Source organism: Pongo pygmaeus, chromosome 1 (assembly GCF_028885625.2).
Source record: "Pongo pygmaeus isolate AG05252 chromosome 1, NHGRI_mPonPyg2-v2.0_pri, whole genome shotgun sequence".
Lineage (NCBI taxonomy): Eukaryota > Metazoa > Chordata > Mammalia > Primates > Hominidae > Pongo > Pongo pygmaeus.
The window spans coordinates 71,326,772-71,343,500 of NC_072373.2; the positions used below are offsets into that span (position 1 = coordinate 71,326,772).

Here is a 16,729-nt window from a genome sequence, read left to right on the forward strand (position 1 = left end):
AGTCAATAAACAAACGAACTAAAACAACAGCACCATCAAAACAAACCTGGGGAGGGTGGAGAATCTGATTTCCAGAGTTGCCACATTACATTATTTAAAATGTCAGTTTGGGCCAGGCGTGATGGCTCATGCCTGTAATCCTAGCACTTTGGGAGGCAGAGGCTCACTGCAGCCTCTGTGTTTTGGGTTCAAGCAATTCTTGTGACTCAGCTTCTGAGCAGATGGGATTATAAGCGCCCGCCACCGTGCCCAGCTAATTTTTGTATGTTTAGTGGAGACAGGGTTTCACCATGTTGGCCAGGCTGGTCTCACTCCTGACCTCAGGTGATCCTCCTGCCTTGGCCTCCCAAAGTGCTGAGGATTACATGCATGAGCCACTGGGCCTGGCCCAGTTATTTTAAATATATTCAAATATATATTTGAAAACCATGTCTAAAAAACTGAAGGAAACCATCTCTAAAGAACTTGGCCAGGTGCAATGGCTCACGCCTGTAATCCCAGCACTTTGAGAGGCTGAGGCGGGTGGATCACTTGAGGTCAGGAGTTCAAGACCAGCCTGGCCAACATGGTGAAACCCCGTCTCTACTAAAAATACAAAAATTGGCCAAGCACGGTGGCTCGCACCTGTAATCCCAGTACTTTGGGAGGCTGAGGCGGGTGGATCACAAAGTCAGGAGTTCGAGACCAGCCTGGCCAATATGGTGAAACCGCATCTCTACTAAAAATACAAAAATTAGCTGGGCATGGTGGCAGGTGCATGTAGTCCCAGCTACTTGGGAGGCTGAGGCAGAAGAATTGCTTGAACCTGGAGGTGAAGGTTGCAGTGAGCCGAGATCATGCCATTGCACTCCAGCCTGGGCGACAAAGTAAGACTCTGTCTCAAAAAAAAAAATATATATATATGTGTGTATATATATATATATAAAATATATGATATAATATATACACATATATACATATATTATATATTATATAATGGCTAATTATATTATTAATATACTATATAAATATAATATATAAATAATTATATTAATATAATTTATATATTATATATATATAAATTAGCCAGGTGCAGTGGTACGTGCCTGTAGTCCCAGCTACTTGGGAGGCTGAGGCAGGCGAATCGCTTGAACCCAGGAGGTGGAGGTTGCAGTGAGTTGAGACTGCACTCCAACCTGGGCAACAGAGTGAGACCCCGTCTCAAAAAAAAAAAAAACTAAAGCAGAGTGTGAGAATTATGTCTCAGCTGGGTATGGTGGCTCACATCTGTAATACCAGCACTTTGGGAGGTGGAGGTGGGAGGATTGCCAGCTCAGGAGTTTGAGACTAGCCTGGGCAACATGGCAAGACTACATCTCTATTACAAAAGAAAAAAAATAAAAATAAAGAGAAATGTCTCACCAGATAGAAAATATTAATAAAGAGATATAATTTGGCCGGGCACAGTGGCTCATGCCTGTAATCCCAGCACTTTGAGAGGCTAAGGCAGGCGGATCACGAGGTCAAGAGCTCAAGACCAGCCTTACCAACATGGTGAAACCCCATCTCTACTAAAAAAATACAAAAATTAGCCAGGTATGGTGGCATGCACCTGTAATCCCAGCTACTCAGGAGATTGAGGCAGGAGAATGCTTGAACCCGGGAGTTGGAGGTTGCAGTGAGCCGAGATCACACCACTGCAGTCCAGCCTGGGTGACAGGGTGAGACTCCATCTCAAAAAAAAAAAAAAAAAAAGAGAGATATAATTTATTTTAAAAAATCAAATAGAAATTCTGGCATTAACATGAAAAATTCACAAGAGGAACACCAGGAAAGGTGTAAGCAGGAAGAAGAGAGAACTGGGAAACTTGAAGATAGGCCAATTGTGGTTATCCAATCTCAGAAAGAAAAAGAATGAAGGAAAATGAACACAGCCTCAAAGACTTGTGTGGGACACCATCAAGTGTTAATACACATAACTGAAGTACCAGAAAGAAGCAAGAAAGAGAAAGGGGGAAAAAAAGTACTTGAAGACATAAGGGCTCAATACTTAACAGATTTGATTAAAAACATGAATTTACACATCCACGAAGCTCAACAAACTCCAAGTGGAATAAATTCAAAATATCCACACCTAGACACTTCAAAATCAAACTGTCAAAAGCCATAGACCAAGAATCTTGAAAACAGCAAAAAAAAGTAACTCATCATATACATAGGATCCTCAAGATTAACACTGAAACACTCCAATTAAAAGACAGATATTGGCAGAATGGATTTTAAAAATCATAGAACTATATGTTCTTTGTAAGGGACAAAATGTAGATTCAAAGACAGAAACAGTCTGAAAACAAAAGAAGGGAAAAAGATACACCATATAAAAAATAACCAAAAGAGAACTGGAATAGAAATACTAATATCAGACAAAAAATACAAATGAATTATACTATATTATGCTAATATATAACAAAATTTTCCTAGAGAAAAAAAGGAAATTTTATAATGATAAAAGAGTCAGTCTATCAAAAAAAAAATTTCAAATATATATGCACCTCTCAACAGTTCCAAAATATATGAAGAAAAAAATGACAGAATTGAAAAGTTAAACAAACAATTCAACAATAGCAGTTGAAGATTTCAATATCCCACTTTCAATGATGAATATAAAAACTAAGTAGAAGATCCACAAGGAAACAGAAGATTTGAATAACACTATAAGCCAACTAGACGTAACAGATATCCATAGAAAACTCCACACAACACCAGCAAAATACACATTCTTTTCTTCTTTTTCTTTTTTTTCCAAATCAGGGTCTTGCTCTGTTGCCCAGGCTGGAGTGCAGTGGCCCGATCTCGGCTCACTGCAATCTCCACCTCCTGAGTTCAAGTGATTCTTCTGCCTCAGCCTCCTGAGTAGCTGGGATTACAGGCACCCGCCACCATGCCCAGCTAATCTTTTGTATTTTTAGTAGAGACAGGGTTTCACCATGTTGGCTAGGCTGGTCTCGAACTGACCTCATGATTCACCCACCTCGGCCTCCCAAAGTGCTGGGATTACAGGCGTGAGCCACCGTACCTGGCCTACACATTCTTTTCAAATGTGCATGAATATTTCACATGATGGACCCTGTATTAGTCCAGAAAACAACTCTCTAATTTTAAGAGGACTGAAATCATACAAAGTATGTCCTCTAACCACAATGGAAGTAGAAACCAACAGCAGAAAATTTGGGAAATTCACAAATATGTAGACATTAGACAACCGATAGGTCAAAGAAGAAATAAGAGATATTAGCAGTCTTTGATATGAATGAAAACAAAACACATCATACTAAATCTTATGGGATGCAACAAAAACAGTGTTTACAGGGGGAAATTATAGCTGTAAATGCCTATATTAAAAGGTAAAAAGGGTCTCAAATCAATGACCCAACCTTCCACTTTAAGAAATTAGAAAAGAAGAGCAAATTAAATCCAAAGCAAGCCAAAGAAAGAAAGTAATAAAGGTGAATAAATAAATGAAATGGGAGAGGAAAAAAAGTAGAAAAAAAAATCAACAAACCCAAAAGTTAGTTCTTCAAAAAGGTCAAAAAATTGACAAAACTTTAGCTACACTGACCAAGAAAAAAATACAGAAAACTCAAGTATTAAAATCAGAGATGAAAGAGGGGACATTGCACTGAACTTAGAGAAACAGAAAGGATTATAAGAGAATACTATGAACAATTGTATTCCAACAAATTAGATAACCTAGGCCGAGCACGGTGGCTCACACCTCCCAGCACTTTGGGAGGCTGAGGCGGGTGGATCACATGAAGTCAGGAGTTCCAGACCAGCCTGGCCAACATGGTGAAACCCCATCTCTACTAAAAATACAAAAATTTTCCAGGCGTGGTGGCGCATGCCTGTAATCCCAGCTACCTGGGAGGCTGAGGCAGGAAAATTGCTGGAACCCGGGAGGTGGAGGCTTCAGTGAGCCAAGATCATGCCACTACACTCCAGCCTGGGCGACAGAGCGAGACTCTGCCGCAAAAACACACACACACACACACACACACACACAAAAAAAAAAAGAGAGAAAGAAAGAAAGTCTAATTTGACCTATAACAAGAGATTGAATTATTAATCAAAAATCTTCCCACAAAGAAAAGCCCTGGACCAGATGGTTTTATTTGTAAATGCTACCAAACGTTTGTAGAAGAATTAGCAACAATCCTTCACAAACTCTTTCAAAAAGAAACAGAAGAGAAGGGAACACTCCTAATTCATTCTATGAGGACAGTAGTGCCCTGATACCAAAGGCAGAAAAAGACATCACAAGAAAACTACATGACCAATATCCCTCATAAATATAAAAGCAAAAATTCTCAACAAAATACTAGCAAACTGAATCCAGCAACATATAAAAAAAGGTTATATTATTAACTACTCCATAGGATTGCTGTGACAAGCGAGTTAGTAGGTGCACAGGGGCTGCACATAGGAAGTGTTCCATAAATGTTCATTTCTTCTTCCTGTTTTCTCATGAATGGATGTGCCAGGAAGTACTAGGTTCACCAATATCTGGATTCTCTCTTTTATGTATAGTTGATCTCGTTACTCATGGATTCTGTGTTTGTGAATTCACCTACTTGTTAAAATTTATTTGTAATTCCCAAATAAATCTCATGTTGCTTTCTTGGTCATTCACAGGCATGTGCAGAGTGATGAAAAATCTGTGTTGCCTGACAAACAGCTGTCAGTGAAACAAGGCTATATTTTGCCTTATTTTTCAGTTCTCCTATTATAAACAAGTATCCTTTTTGGGGATCTATTTAGTGACACACTTTTTACTTTTTTTGCTTTCTGCTGGTTATTTCACTTTTTCCCAAATGTAATGCTATAACGCTGATGTTTATAAGCACAAAAAGCCTGTGATGTGCCTTATGGAGAAAATACAGGTATTAGATAAGCTTTGTTCAGGCATGAATTATAGTGCTTTTGGCCATGAGTTCAATGTTAAGAAATCAACAATATGTATTTAAAAAATAAGATGTCTTCAAATAGACACACATAAAACAAGGTTATATATTGAATAGGTGTTGAAAATGTTGCGTCCAGGGGCTTGTAGGAACCTAACCCTGTATTTCCCTTAGGAGCAATGGTTCAATATTCTCTAAGTCAGTGTTCATAACAACTTTGTAAAACATAACTACCACACATAACGAGAATTGGCTGTATGTACATGTACCTGCTGTGATAGATTAAAACACATGGTGACAACATTTGCAACTCCTCCATTAAGAGACTATTTCCCCATACCTTGAATCTGGGCTGTCCTATGACTAGCCTTGACCAATAAAATATGGCAGTTTTGTGCAATTTTTGGAGCCTGGACTCAAAGGATCTAGCAGCTTTTGCCTTTGTCCTCTTGGAACACTGTCCCGAGATCATCATGTAAGGACGTGAGTTGAGACCGCCCACTAGAGGATGAGAAGCCACATGGGGAAGAACCAAGACACCCCAGCCAACAGCCAGAAACAATTGCTACACATGTGAATGAGGACATCTTGGACTTTCCAGCACCGTCAATCCTCCAACCACATACAGCTGTATGAGTAAGCCCAGGCAAAACCAGCAAAAGAGTTGCCCAGCTGACAGATCACTTGAGGTCAGGAGTTTGAGACTAGCCTGGCCAACAGGGTGAAATCCCATCTCTAGTAAAAATACAAAAAATTAGCCATGCATGGTGGTGGGCACCTGTAATCCCAGCTAGTTGGGAGGCTGAGGCAGGATAATTGCTTGAACCCTGGAGGCAGAGGTTTCAGTGAGCTGAGATTGTGCCACTGCACTCCAGCCTGGCGACACAGCCAGACCCTGTCTCGGAAAAAAAAAAAGAGTTGCCCAGCTGAATCACAGAACCATGAGAAGTAATAAACTGTGTTGTTTTGGGGTGGTTTGTTTTACAGGAATCAATAACTGGTATACCCACCCACTTGGAGTTCAGTGTGGCTATGGGACTTGCTTTTGCAAATTAAATATGACACATGTCGCTTCCAAGTGGAAGCACGTAATTGCTCTTCCCCTACTGTGGCAATCAGGGAAGGGTATGTTGATAAAGAAAAGCTGTGAGATCGAATGGCATGCTAAGTCATCACACAAGGACAGTTGCCCTGGTTAGCAGCCACCCAAACCCAAAAGCAGACCAGGGTGAGCTATGAATAAACTTGTATAAATCCTAAGATTTGGGGGATTTTTTTACTGTGGTATATCTAGCCTATTTTGACTACCAGAACTGGAGATTTTAATAAACATTTTCTTTCTTTATTATTTATTTATTTATTTATTTATTTATTTATTTATTTATTTATCTATTTTGAGACAGGGTCTTGCACTGTCACCCAGGCTGGAATGCAGTGGTGCAATCTCGGCTCACTGCAACCTCCACCTCCCAGATTCAAGCAATTCTCCCACGTCAGCTTCCCAGGTAGCTGGGACTACAGGTGCCACCATGCCTGGCTAATTTTTGTGTTTTTAGTAGAGACAGCGTTTCACCATGTTGGTCAGGCTGGTCTGGAACTCCTGGCCTCAAATGATCTGCCCGCCTCAGCCTCCCAGAGTGCTGGGATTGTAGGCATGAACCACTGCGCCTGGCCTAATAGACATTTCCTATGCTAAGCATTTTTCCTACTCACCCAATAATTTCTAGACGTCTCTGGAAAAAGGAAAAAAATGCCTGAATGTAGGCTGACAGGTCAATGCCAAGCTGGGTGTCTGGGATTATTTACAAATATTCATCTGCCCCTTTGAATCCATTCATTCCACATACATTTGTTAGTGTCCTTACCAGTTAATTGTATAGAAGATGCTCTTGGACCACCCTGGTGGTAATCTGATAGTCCTTTGCAGAACAAAGAGGTGATCCTGAACCAGGTCAGTGGATACAGCGTGCAGAAAATAGAACACCAGTCAGCTGACCTTGCTGTCTTTGGTGAGCTGTGTCCCATTATCACAGTCAAGTTCACCTTACAGCTCAATTGGCATGCAACAATTTTCTCATATGTCAAATGAAATGAGAAGTAAAATACGTCCTGAGATCTAAATGGTAGCTGATAAAAACGAAGCTTTCCTAATGATACCTCTTTAAAAATAAATAAATAAATAAGACCTAGTTACTTCTACAGACCGGGCCCTGCAAGGGGGCAGGCACTAGTTAGGTTTTACAAATTTTAATGCCTGAGATGTTTCTACACAGAATGCCCTTAGCTTAACAACACGGGACTGATTTAACACAAACAGGGAGATCTTTGCTGAGAAAATAGGCATGGACTTTGGTCTTGCTGTCAAAGATGAAAGTGCCCTTTGGCACATATAGAGACAGAAGGCAGATTTATATGTGCAACCAGACAGGGCTGAGGAGATTAAATTGCGCTTAGCAGCTTCAGCACCCATTTGGGCTCATGGTGAATGGCATTTTTGTTCCACATTGCTATCAGTATTCTCGGTTGCTTCAGATTGGTGTCAATCAGCATTAGAAATTACACCACTGGAAGACTCAGGTATTTCTGATTTTCCTTCTCATTCATTTTGCCAAGTGGGAATTGTTCACGAACTTTTCTGCAGAACAATAGCTCCCTTCCTATGGCTGCAGTCCAAGCCTCTGTAACAGTGTAATTCATTTTCCAGAACTGCTTGGTCCACAATTTCCATTGACTGTGGTCACAGACTTTTCCCTTCCCCAGCTACTCCTTTTTCTACAATTCTGGATTTTGTGGCTCAAAATTTGGGACACTGACAAGGACTCAACTTGAGCCAGACCAGAAGAAATGGATTTGAATCTGAATTAAAAGAGGAGTGATTTAAAAGATGTGAAGGAGGACTTTTTTTTTTTTTTTTTTTTGAGATGGAGTTTCATTCTGTCACCCAGGCTGGAGGACAGTGGTACGATCTTGGCTGACTGCAGCCTCTGCCTCCTGGGTTCAAGTAATTTTCCTGTCTCAGCCTCCCAAGTAGCTGGGATTACAGGTGCCCACCACCACATTCGGCTAATTTTTGTATTTTTAGTAGAGATGGGGTTTTATCATGTTGGCCAGGCTGGTCTCGAACTCCTGACCTTAGGTGATCTGCCTGCCTTGGCCTCCCAAAGTGCTAGGATTACAGGCGTGAGCCACAGTGCCCAGCCGGAGGACTTCTTGATAAAATTTATCTTCAGATTAGAAGATTGGTGCCTCTTCCCCAGTGAAATCTGCGGTGTGTGACCTGCGTATGACCGGGAGCACTCAGCTGCTCCCTACCTTCACCTCGAGCCCAACCAGTTACCTCCCACTGCTACCCCATTAGCGCCAAATGCACCTGTTAGTAACATAAATTTGACTGAGGCTTGCATGGAGAAACAGGAACGAGAAAAGGTGAATGAATGCACGTCACACAGCCACCTTCCATCCCATTCATCATCTCCTCCTCTGAAGTTCCTCTCCACAGTCTCCTGTTCTGCCTCTCCAGCCCCTGCTCACTCCACTCCCATCCCCGAGTTCCCCTCTCAAAATTTCATCAACTCACACGCCCCTCAGACAACCAGAAACCACTGAACAGCATTCACCAAATGAAAGCCCTGTGGGTGCTGAGTACGACCCTTATGCCCCTGGGGATGCAGGTACCCCCACCACAAGGGGACCTCCAAAATAGGAGGTCAAGTGAGGAGCTACCCTGGCCCTTTCTTCTGCTCTGAACTCTGGAGCAGGCCCTCAGCACCCCAAGGCCCCCTCAACCCAGCTTGGAAACTTGGGGTTGGGCCTCCACTGGGCTCAAAGCCTCAGGTTAGTCCCTTATGGCTGAATGGTTCTGTGACTGACTTTCTCGGTGAGTGAAACAAATTGTGTTACCGAGAACACAAGCATCTGTCAGAAGGCAGGACACTTTCCCTGGAGATAAAAGTTCTTATGAAAACCAAGAATAAAGGGAACAGGGACAAGCCAGGAAGAATGGCAACGGTGTTGAATAGAAAGTACTTGGAACTAGAAGACACAATTTCTTGTTGCAGCTGGCCTCAGACTGGCTGTACTGGGCCCGGAGGAAATCTCTCAGGTTTTGTGAACTTTTGCTTCCAATTTAAAAATGGAAATGCCCTTCCCACCTCACGGGGTCATGGTGAGGCTAACATGAGGTGCTGCTTAGGAAAGGAGGATAAGGGGGATAAGGGGAAAGGGGGCTTAGCAACATGAGGGAGCCGACATGTACTTCCGTTCAGCCTGAACCTAGAGCTTCTAGGATACAGTTAGACCAGCTTTTCCCCCACAACATGGGTTTACGGTCCCGACATGTTGGTACTTGTGAAGAGCTTACTCATTGTTTCAAAAGAAAGCTCCTTTTACTGTGAAACTTTTGCCCTTGCAAATCATTATAGCTAAAAAAGTAGAGGTAGGGCACGGTGGCTTATGCCTGTCATCCCAGCACTTTGGGAGGCCGAGGCGGGCAGATCACCTGAGGTCAGGAGTTTGAGACCAGCCTGGCCAACTTGGTGAAACCCCATCTCTACTAAAAATACAAAAATTAGCTGTGCGTGGTGGTGGGCACCTGTAATCCCAGCTACTCGAGAGGCTGAGGCAGGAGAATGGCTTGAACCTGGGAGGCAGAGGTTGTGCCACTGCACTCCAGCTTGGGCAACAAAGCAAGACTCCATCTCAAAAAAAAAAAAAAAAAAGAGTAGAATCCCTGATATGTCAAAATTCTCCCTAGTATAGCTCCAAGGCTAGGTAGTTCAAGGGACAGATGAGCTTCAAGGAGCAAAAGGAGCCAGAATTGGATTTGAATTTGGGGCCAGAAAACTGGTGGGAAACTTTCTGGAAACACAGCTGAGGGTCAGAGCCCAAAAGGGGCCAAGAAAGAAGCCAAAAGTATCTCAAGAGGGCAGGTGGGTGGGGCGGCAGGAATTAAGGGGGAATCATAATAACGGCCTCTCACTTTGTAGAGCACAGCAGAGTTTTAAAGGTGCTTGTGCATTGGTTATTTCCTTGAACTCTCACGTGAATCCCATATTGTATTACCTTGACCCTCATGAAATTGCCACATTGGCTCAGAGAGTTAAGTGACTTTCACAAGCTCACACACAGTAAGTATTAAGAGTGTGGCAGAGAGATGAGGTCCGGTAGTTTGTAAAGTGAAGAAGTTTGAATTTTTCCCCCACAACTTCTCAAAGACTTTTCTTTTTACTGTCATATGTTGCTGAGTACAGAAGCCAGCCTAGAGAAAGAAGTTGTAAATGGCATTTGGAGGTCTAGTAGGGCTGGGGTTTCAGTGGGATGGCACAAAGGTAACCACCTTTTTCACCCCTAACTCCCTTTTTATCATTGAACCAAACCCAGTTGATTAGCAAGTTTAGGAGCAAGTTTATCTCCTTGTAGGAAGCCTCTCTGAGCCAATATGGCAATTTCATGAGGGTCAACATAATATGTACAAAACAGGATTCTTGTGAAAATTCAAGGAAATAACCAATGCACAGCATTTTTAAAACTCTGGTGTGCTCTATGAGGTGAGAGGCTGTTATGATTCCCTCTCTCTTCCCGTCATCACCCCACCCACCATCCAGGCTGCTTGGCTCCACATGTCCTCCGGCCTTGGCCACTGCTACCATCGCCCCTGCACTTCACTCCTGGGAGGACACTGGGCTTCTGTATGTTTCTGTTGTGCCCGATGCCAGGCCAACCCTGAATGAGTGAGACAGGCACAAGGTGTGTCTACTCGCGGAGACAAGGCAGCAGAACTTCAGGGGTAGTAACGCCCCACAGAGAGACCCGTGACCAGTGACAGACAGGAGACAGCAAACAGCCTTCAGACATTCCTTTTCTCTCCTCTCCCACTCCGAGGTGTGATGGGTCCATGTGGCCCATCTGTAAGGCTGCAGGGTATATTTTCTCCCATCCCTCCCATCCAAGTACTAACCAGGTCCAACCCTGCTTAGCTTCTGAGATCAGACGAGATCAGGCATGTTCAGGGTGGTATTGCCATGGACAGGGTATATTTTCTTGTGAAGCTGTTCCCAGCTTGGTAATACCCCTTCCTTCCCTGCCTCAGCTCTCCTTTTCCTTCCCTCTAGCAGCCTTGGTATTGCCCCTTCCAGTTAAGCCTTAACACACAAACTTTGCCTCAAGGACTTTTTTTTTCTAGAGAGTCTAGGTTAAGACAATCACTTTGACCCAAATTCCCATTTCCTACCCACTCTGTGGAAAGCTCTCTCATCTTCATGAGCATGAAGTCTTTGGACTCAAAGCACAGGACCCCGTCCCTTGGTGAGGCCTGCAGTCACGGTGAGGACTCATGGATGACATTTGCAAGAATGCCATTCTGTGCAAAGCTACCAGATGCTTTGGCTAAAGATGGAGGCAGGAGAAGAAAAATTTCTCAGGTGAAGTTCTCTGGGTAAAATGGTTTTCTCAGGCCCAGGTGTTGGGAGCAGGCACCCCAAAATCTGGCCATAAACTGGCCTCAAAACTGGCCATAAACAGAATCTCTGCAGCACTATGACATGTTCATGATGGCCACAATGCCCACGCTGGAAGATTGTGGGTTTACCGGAATGAGAGCAAGGAACAACTGGCCCGCCCAGGGCAGAAAACCACTTAAAGGAATTCTTAAGCCACAAACAATAGCATGAGCAATCTGTGTCTTAAGGACATGCTCCTGCTGCAGTTAATTAGCCCAACCTATTCCTTTCATTTGGCCCATCCCTTCGTTTCCCATAAGGGATATTTTTAGTTAATTTAATGTCTATAGAAACAGTGCTAATGACTGGCTTGCTGTTAATAAATATGTGGGTAAATCTCTGTTCGGGGATCTCAGCTCTGAAGGCTGTGAGGCCCCTGTTTTCCCACTTCACACCTCTATATTTCTCTGTGTGTGTGTCTTTAATTCCTCTAGCGCTGCTGGGTTAGGGTCTCCCCAACCAAGCTGGTCTCGGCAAGTGGCGTCCATTCGTGGGGGCTTGAATCCAGGTCGAAGGGTCGCCGGAGCAACGGTTGGAATGGAAAACTAGCTGGAGAACACCTGAGTACTCTAAAAGCAATCCCCGTGGTGTGTAAGAAGGGGAGCTTGGAAGCTTCGGGGTAACAATGGGACAAGTGTGGGCTGTGGTTTGTTCCACCTTTGAACTTTTTCACACTGATAATGAGGAGGAAGGACAGTGTAACGCAGTAACAGAAGAGGTTACAGACCAGGTTTATTTGCCAGCTAAAGCTAAAGCAGCAAAGGAGGGAGAGGTTCATCCCTACCCTTTTGCACCCCCTCATTATTATTTTGAAGAAAAAGACCCTCCAGATCTTTCTTTCCCAGAGGACACTGGACAAAAAGTAGTTGCCCCAGTGACTGAGCAGCACCTTGAGCGACTGCTCTTAGTTCTATTCAGGTAGGAATTCAGCAAGCTAGACGAGAGGGTGATATAGAGGTTTGGCAGTTCCCTGTTAGAATACACCCCCCTGATCAACAGGGAAGTATTATAGCTACATTTCAGCCTTTTCCTTTTAAATTCGGGAAAGCACATTTAGTTGATTATATCAAGGCCTGTGATGGTATCGGAGGTAATCTGCATAAAGCTACTTTGTTGGCACAGGCAATGGCAGGACTGAGAGTGGATAAAGGAAATACTCCATTTCCTGGAGCTTGTTTTAACTGTGGGAAGCATGGTCATACTAAAAAAGAATGTAGAAAAAGTCAGCGAGTCAGGCCACCAGATAGGGGAAAAAAGAAAACTGCTGAGCCTGAAATATGTCCAAAAGGTGAAAAAGGAAAACATTGGGCTAATCAGTGTCACTCTAAGTTTGATAAGGGAACCTGATTTTGGGAAATGCCACAAGGGGCCTGTCCCGGGCCCCGTTCTAAACCAGGGCATTTCCAGCTCAGGCCATTCCCTCACCCCTGTACAATGTCTGTCCCCTGCCACAGCCAATAGTGCTGCAGTAGATTTATGCTGCACAAAAGCTGTGAGCCTTCTGCCTGGGGAACACCCACAAAATGTCCCAACAGGAGTCTGTGGACCCTTGCCAGTGGGGACAATAGGATTACTTTTAGGAAGGCCTAGTTTAAGTTTAAAAGGGGTACAAATACATACAGGAGTCATTGATTCAGATTACAATGGGAAAATTCAAATTGTTATATCTACTTCTGTTCCCTGGAAAGCAGAGCCAGGAGAGCACATAGAACAGCTGCTCATTGTGCTGTATGTGGGAATGGGAAAAAGTGAAATTAAACGAACAGGAGGATTTGGAAGCACAAATAAACAAGGCAAAGCAGCTTATTGGGTAAATCAAATTACTGATAAATGCCCTACCTGTGAAATAACTATTCAGAGAAAGAAATTTAAAGGTTTGGTAGATACAGGAGCAGACATTTCATTTCTCTACAGCACTGGCCGTCTGCGTGGCCAATTCAACCCACTCAATTTAACATAGTTGGAGTTGATAAAGCCCCTGAAGTATATCAAAGTAGTTATATTTTGCAATGTGAAGGGCAAAATATATGTGATGGACAACCTGGGACTATTCAACCAATTATAACTTCTGTACCTATAAATTTATGGGGAAGAGATTTATTACAACAATGGGGAGCACAAGTTCTAATTCCAGAACAATTATATAGCCCTCAAAGTCAACATACAATGCATGAAATGGGGCATGTCCCTGGTATGGGACTAGAAAAAAATTGCAAGGTTTGAAAGAACCGCTTCAAGCGGAAAGACAAAATTCCCGCCAAAGATTAGGATATCATTTTTGATGGTGGCCATTGTTAAGCCTCCAGAACCTATACCTTTAAAATGGTTAACAGATAAGCCAATTTGGATAGAACAATGGCTGCTAAGTAAACAGAAACTGGAGGCTTTAGAGAAATTAGTTGCTGAACAATTAGAAAATGGACACATAGGTCCAACATTTTCCCCTTGGAATTCTCCAGTTTTCATAATTAATAAAAAATCAGGTAAATGGAGAATGTTAACTGACTTAAGAGCCATCAATTCAGTTATACAACCTACGGGAGCATTACAGCCAGGATTGCCTTCTCCTGCTATAATTCCAAAAAATTGGCCTTTAATACTCATAGATTTAAAAGACTGTTTCTTTACTCTCCCTTTCGCTGAGCAAGCCTGTGAACAGTTTGCATTTACAATTCCTGCAGTAAACAACCTGCAGCCTGCTAAGCGTTATCATTGGAAAGTGTTGCCACAGGGCGTGTCAAACAGCCCAACAATTTGCCAGACGTATGTGGGGCAAGCAATTGAACCTACACGTAAAAGATTTTCACAGTGTTACATTATTCACTATATGGATGATATACTTCGTGCTGTCCCCACTTGAGAAATATTACTCCAATGTTATGATCACTTGCAAAATTCAATTTCTTATGCTGATTTAATTATAGCTCCTGACAAAATTCAGACTACTACTCCCTACATCTACTTGGGGACCTTAGTAAATGATACTACTATTGTGCCACAGAAAGTAACCATATGTAGGGATCAACTAAAAATATTAGACTTTCAAAAAATACTAGGCCGTATCCAATTACTATTAATTGGATATGACCTGTTCTAGGCATTCCTACCTATGCCATGAGTAATCTGTTTTCTATCCTTAGAGGAAATCCTAGTCTCACTAGCCCTCAGCAATTAACAAAGGAGGCGGAGGCAGAGTTACAACTGATTGAGAAGCAAGTCCATAAAGCTCAAATAAATAGAATAGATCGAGAGAAGACTCTAGATTTGCTATTTTTTTCAACTCAGCATTCACCTACTGGTGTTATTTGTCCAAGAACAGGACTTAGTAGAGTGGCTTTTTCTTCCACATACTAATTCACAGACTCTAACTCCTAATTTAGATGAAATCGCTACTATGATGGGGATTGGGAGAACTCGGATTGTTAAATTACATGGATATGATCCTGGAAAAGTTATTGTCCCTCTCAGGAAGGTACAAATACAGCAAGCTTTTATAAATAGTCTTACTTGGCAAACCCATTTAGCTGACTTTGTGGGTATTCTTGATAATCATTTTCCTAAAACGAAGCTGTTTCAGTTTTTGAAATTAACTAATTGGATTCTCCCTAAAGTAACTAAATTTAAACCAATTGAAGGTGCTGAGAATGTTTTTACAGATGGGTCTAGTAATGGCAAAACTTCTTATTCTGGCTCAAAAAGTAAAGTTTTTCAGACGCCCTATACTTCAGCTCAAAAAGCAGGGCTTGTAGCTGTAATTGAGGTATTGACTGCTTTTCATATGCATATTAATGTGATTTCTGATTCTTCATACGTGGTTCACTCCACAGAGTTAATTGAAAATTCTCAGTTACGATTTCATACAGATGAACAACTGATGACTTTATTTACCCAATTGCAAATAGTAGTTAGGAGTAGAATGTACCCTTTTTACATCACTCACATTAGGGCTCTTACACCTCTTCCAGGACCTTTAACTGAAAGGAATCAAATGGCTGATCACGTACTTGCTACTGCGACATCTAATGCTAGACACTTTCACAATTTAACCTATGTTAATTCCTCTGGTCTCAAAAGCAGATACAGCATTACCTGGAAAGAAGCTAAAGCTATTATCCAGCGATGCCCAACTTGCCAAATGGTACATTCCTCATCTTTTACAGGAGGAGTTAACCCTCGAGGACTGGAACCTAACTCTATTTGGCAAATGGATGTCACACATGTTCCCTCATTTGGGAAACTAGCTTATGTACATGTATGTGTGGACATCTTTTCTCACTTTGTCTGGGCTACATGCCAAACAGGAGAGTCTTCTGCCTGTGTTAAACGTCATCTTTTGCAGTGTTTTGCAGTGACGGGCATTCCAGCTTCTATTAAAACAGATAATGCCCCAGGCTATACTAGCCAAGCTCTAGCTACATTTTTCTCTATGTGCAATATTAAACACATTACTGGTATCCCATACAATTCTCAAGGACAAGCCATAGTGGAAAGAATGAATCTCTCCCTAAAACAGCAGTTGCAAAAGCAGAAAGGGAGAGACAGAGAGTATGGAACCCCACAAATGCAACTGAACCTAGCATTATTAATTTTAAATTTTTTGAGCCTGCCCAAAGGCCAGATGTTATCAGCAGCTGAACAGCATCTACAGAAACCAGCTGCAAAGACAGAAACAGAACAACTGATTTGGTGGAGAGATCCGATAACAAAAAGTGGGAAATAGGTAAAATAATAACTTGGGGTAGAGGTTATGCTTGTATTTCTCCAGGTCAAAATCAACAGCCAATTTGGATACCATCAAGACACCTGAAACCTTATCATGAGCCAGATGCCGAGGAAGAGATTCTGGGAGGATCCCGAGGACCCCCTGGTTGCAACCATGTCGAGAATGACGCTGAGGAGGACCCCAACTGTCACGAGCAACACCCATCGACCACAGTCACCCACCTGGGGACAGATCAAGAAGCTGTCACAGATGGCGGAAGAAAACTGGAGGAAAGCGGGACAACCAGTCACAATGAATAATTTAATGGTAGCTATGATTGATGGCGGTTATCACCACTGCCATGAGTATTCCTACAATAAGGGCTGGTAATAATGCCTGGATGCAATCACTCTACGACACAGTTACATATGCTTTCTGATCTCAGTATTTACCATAATAAATCTGCTCCTATAATTGAGGCATATCACCCTCAAAAACCTATTTGTAAACAGGATTGGACCCAGTTAGAAAAAATGAACGTACTTGTTTAGAAGATTGCCTTGCAGAACAGGCAGAGGTGCTGCACAACG

The 16,729-nt window shown here is 42.5% G+C and overlaps 1 long non-coding RNA gene across 1 annotated transcript in view; it reads left to right on the top strand.

Moving 5' to 3' along the window:
• The window catches only part of LOC134740019 (uncharacterized), a 49,643-nt gene extending 33,187 nt beyond the window's left edge, over window positions 1-16,456 (top strand). The window contains exon 5 of the long non-coding RNA XR_010127234.1: window positions 16,203-16,456. This is a non-coding gene — a long non-coding RNA (uncharacterized LOC134740019). The remainder of the gene's footprint in view (window positions 1-16,202) is intronic.
• Window positions 16,457-16,729: the final 273 nt, after the last annotated feature.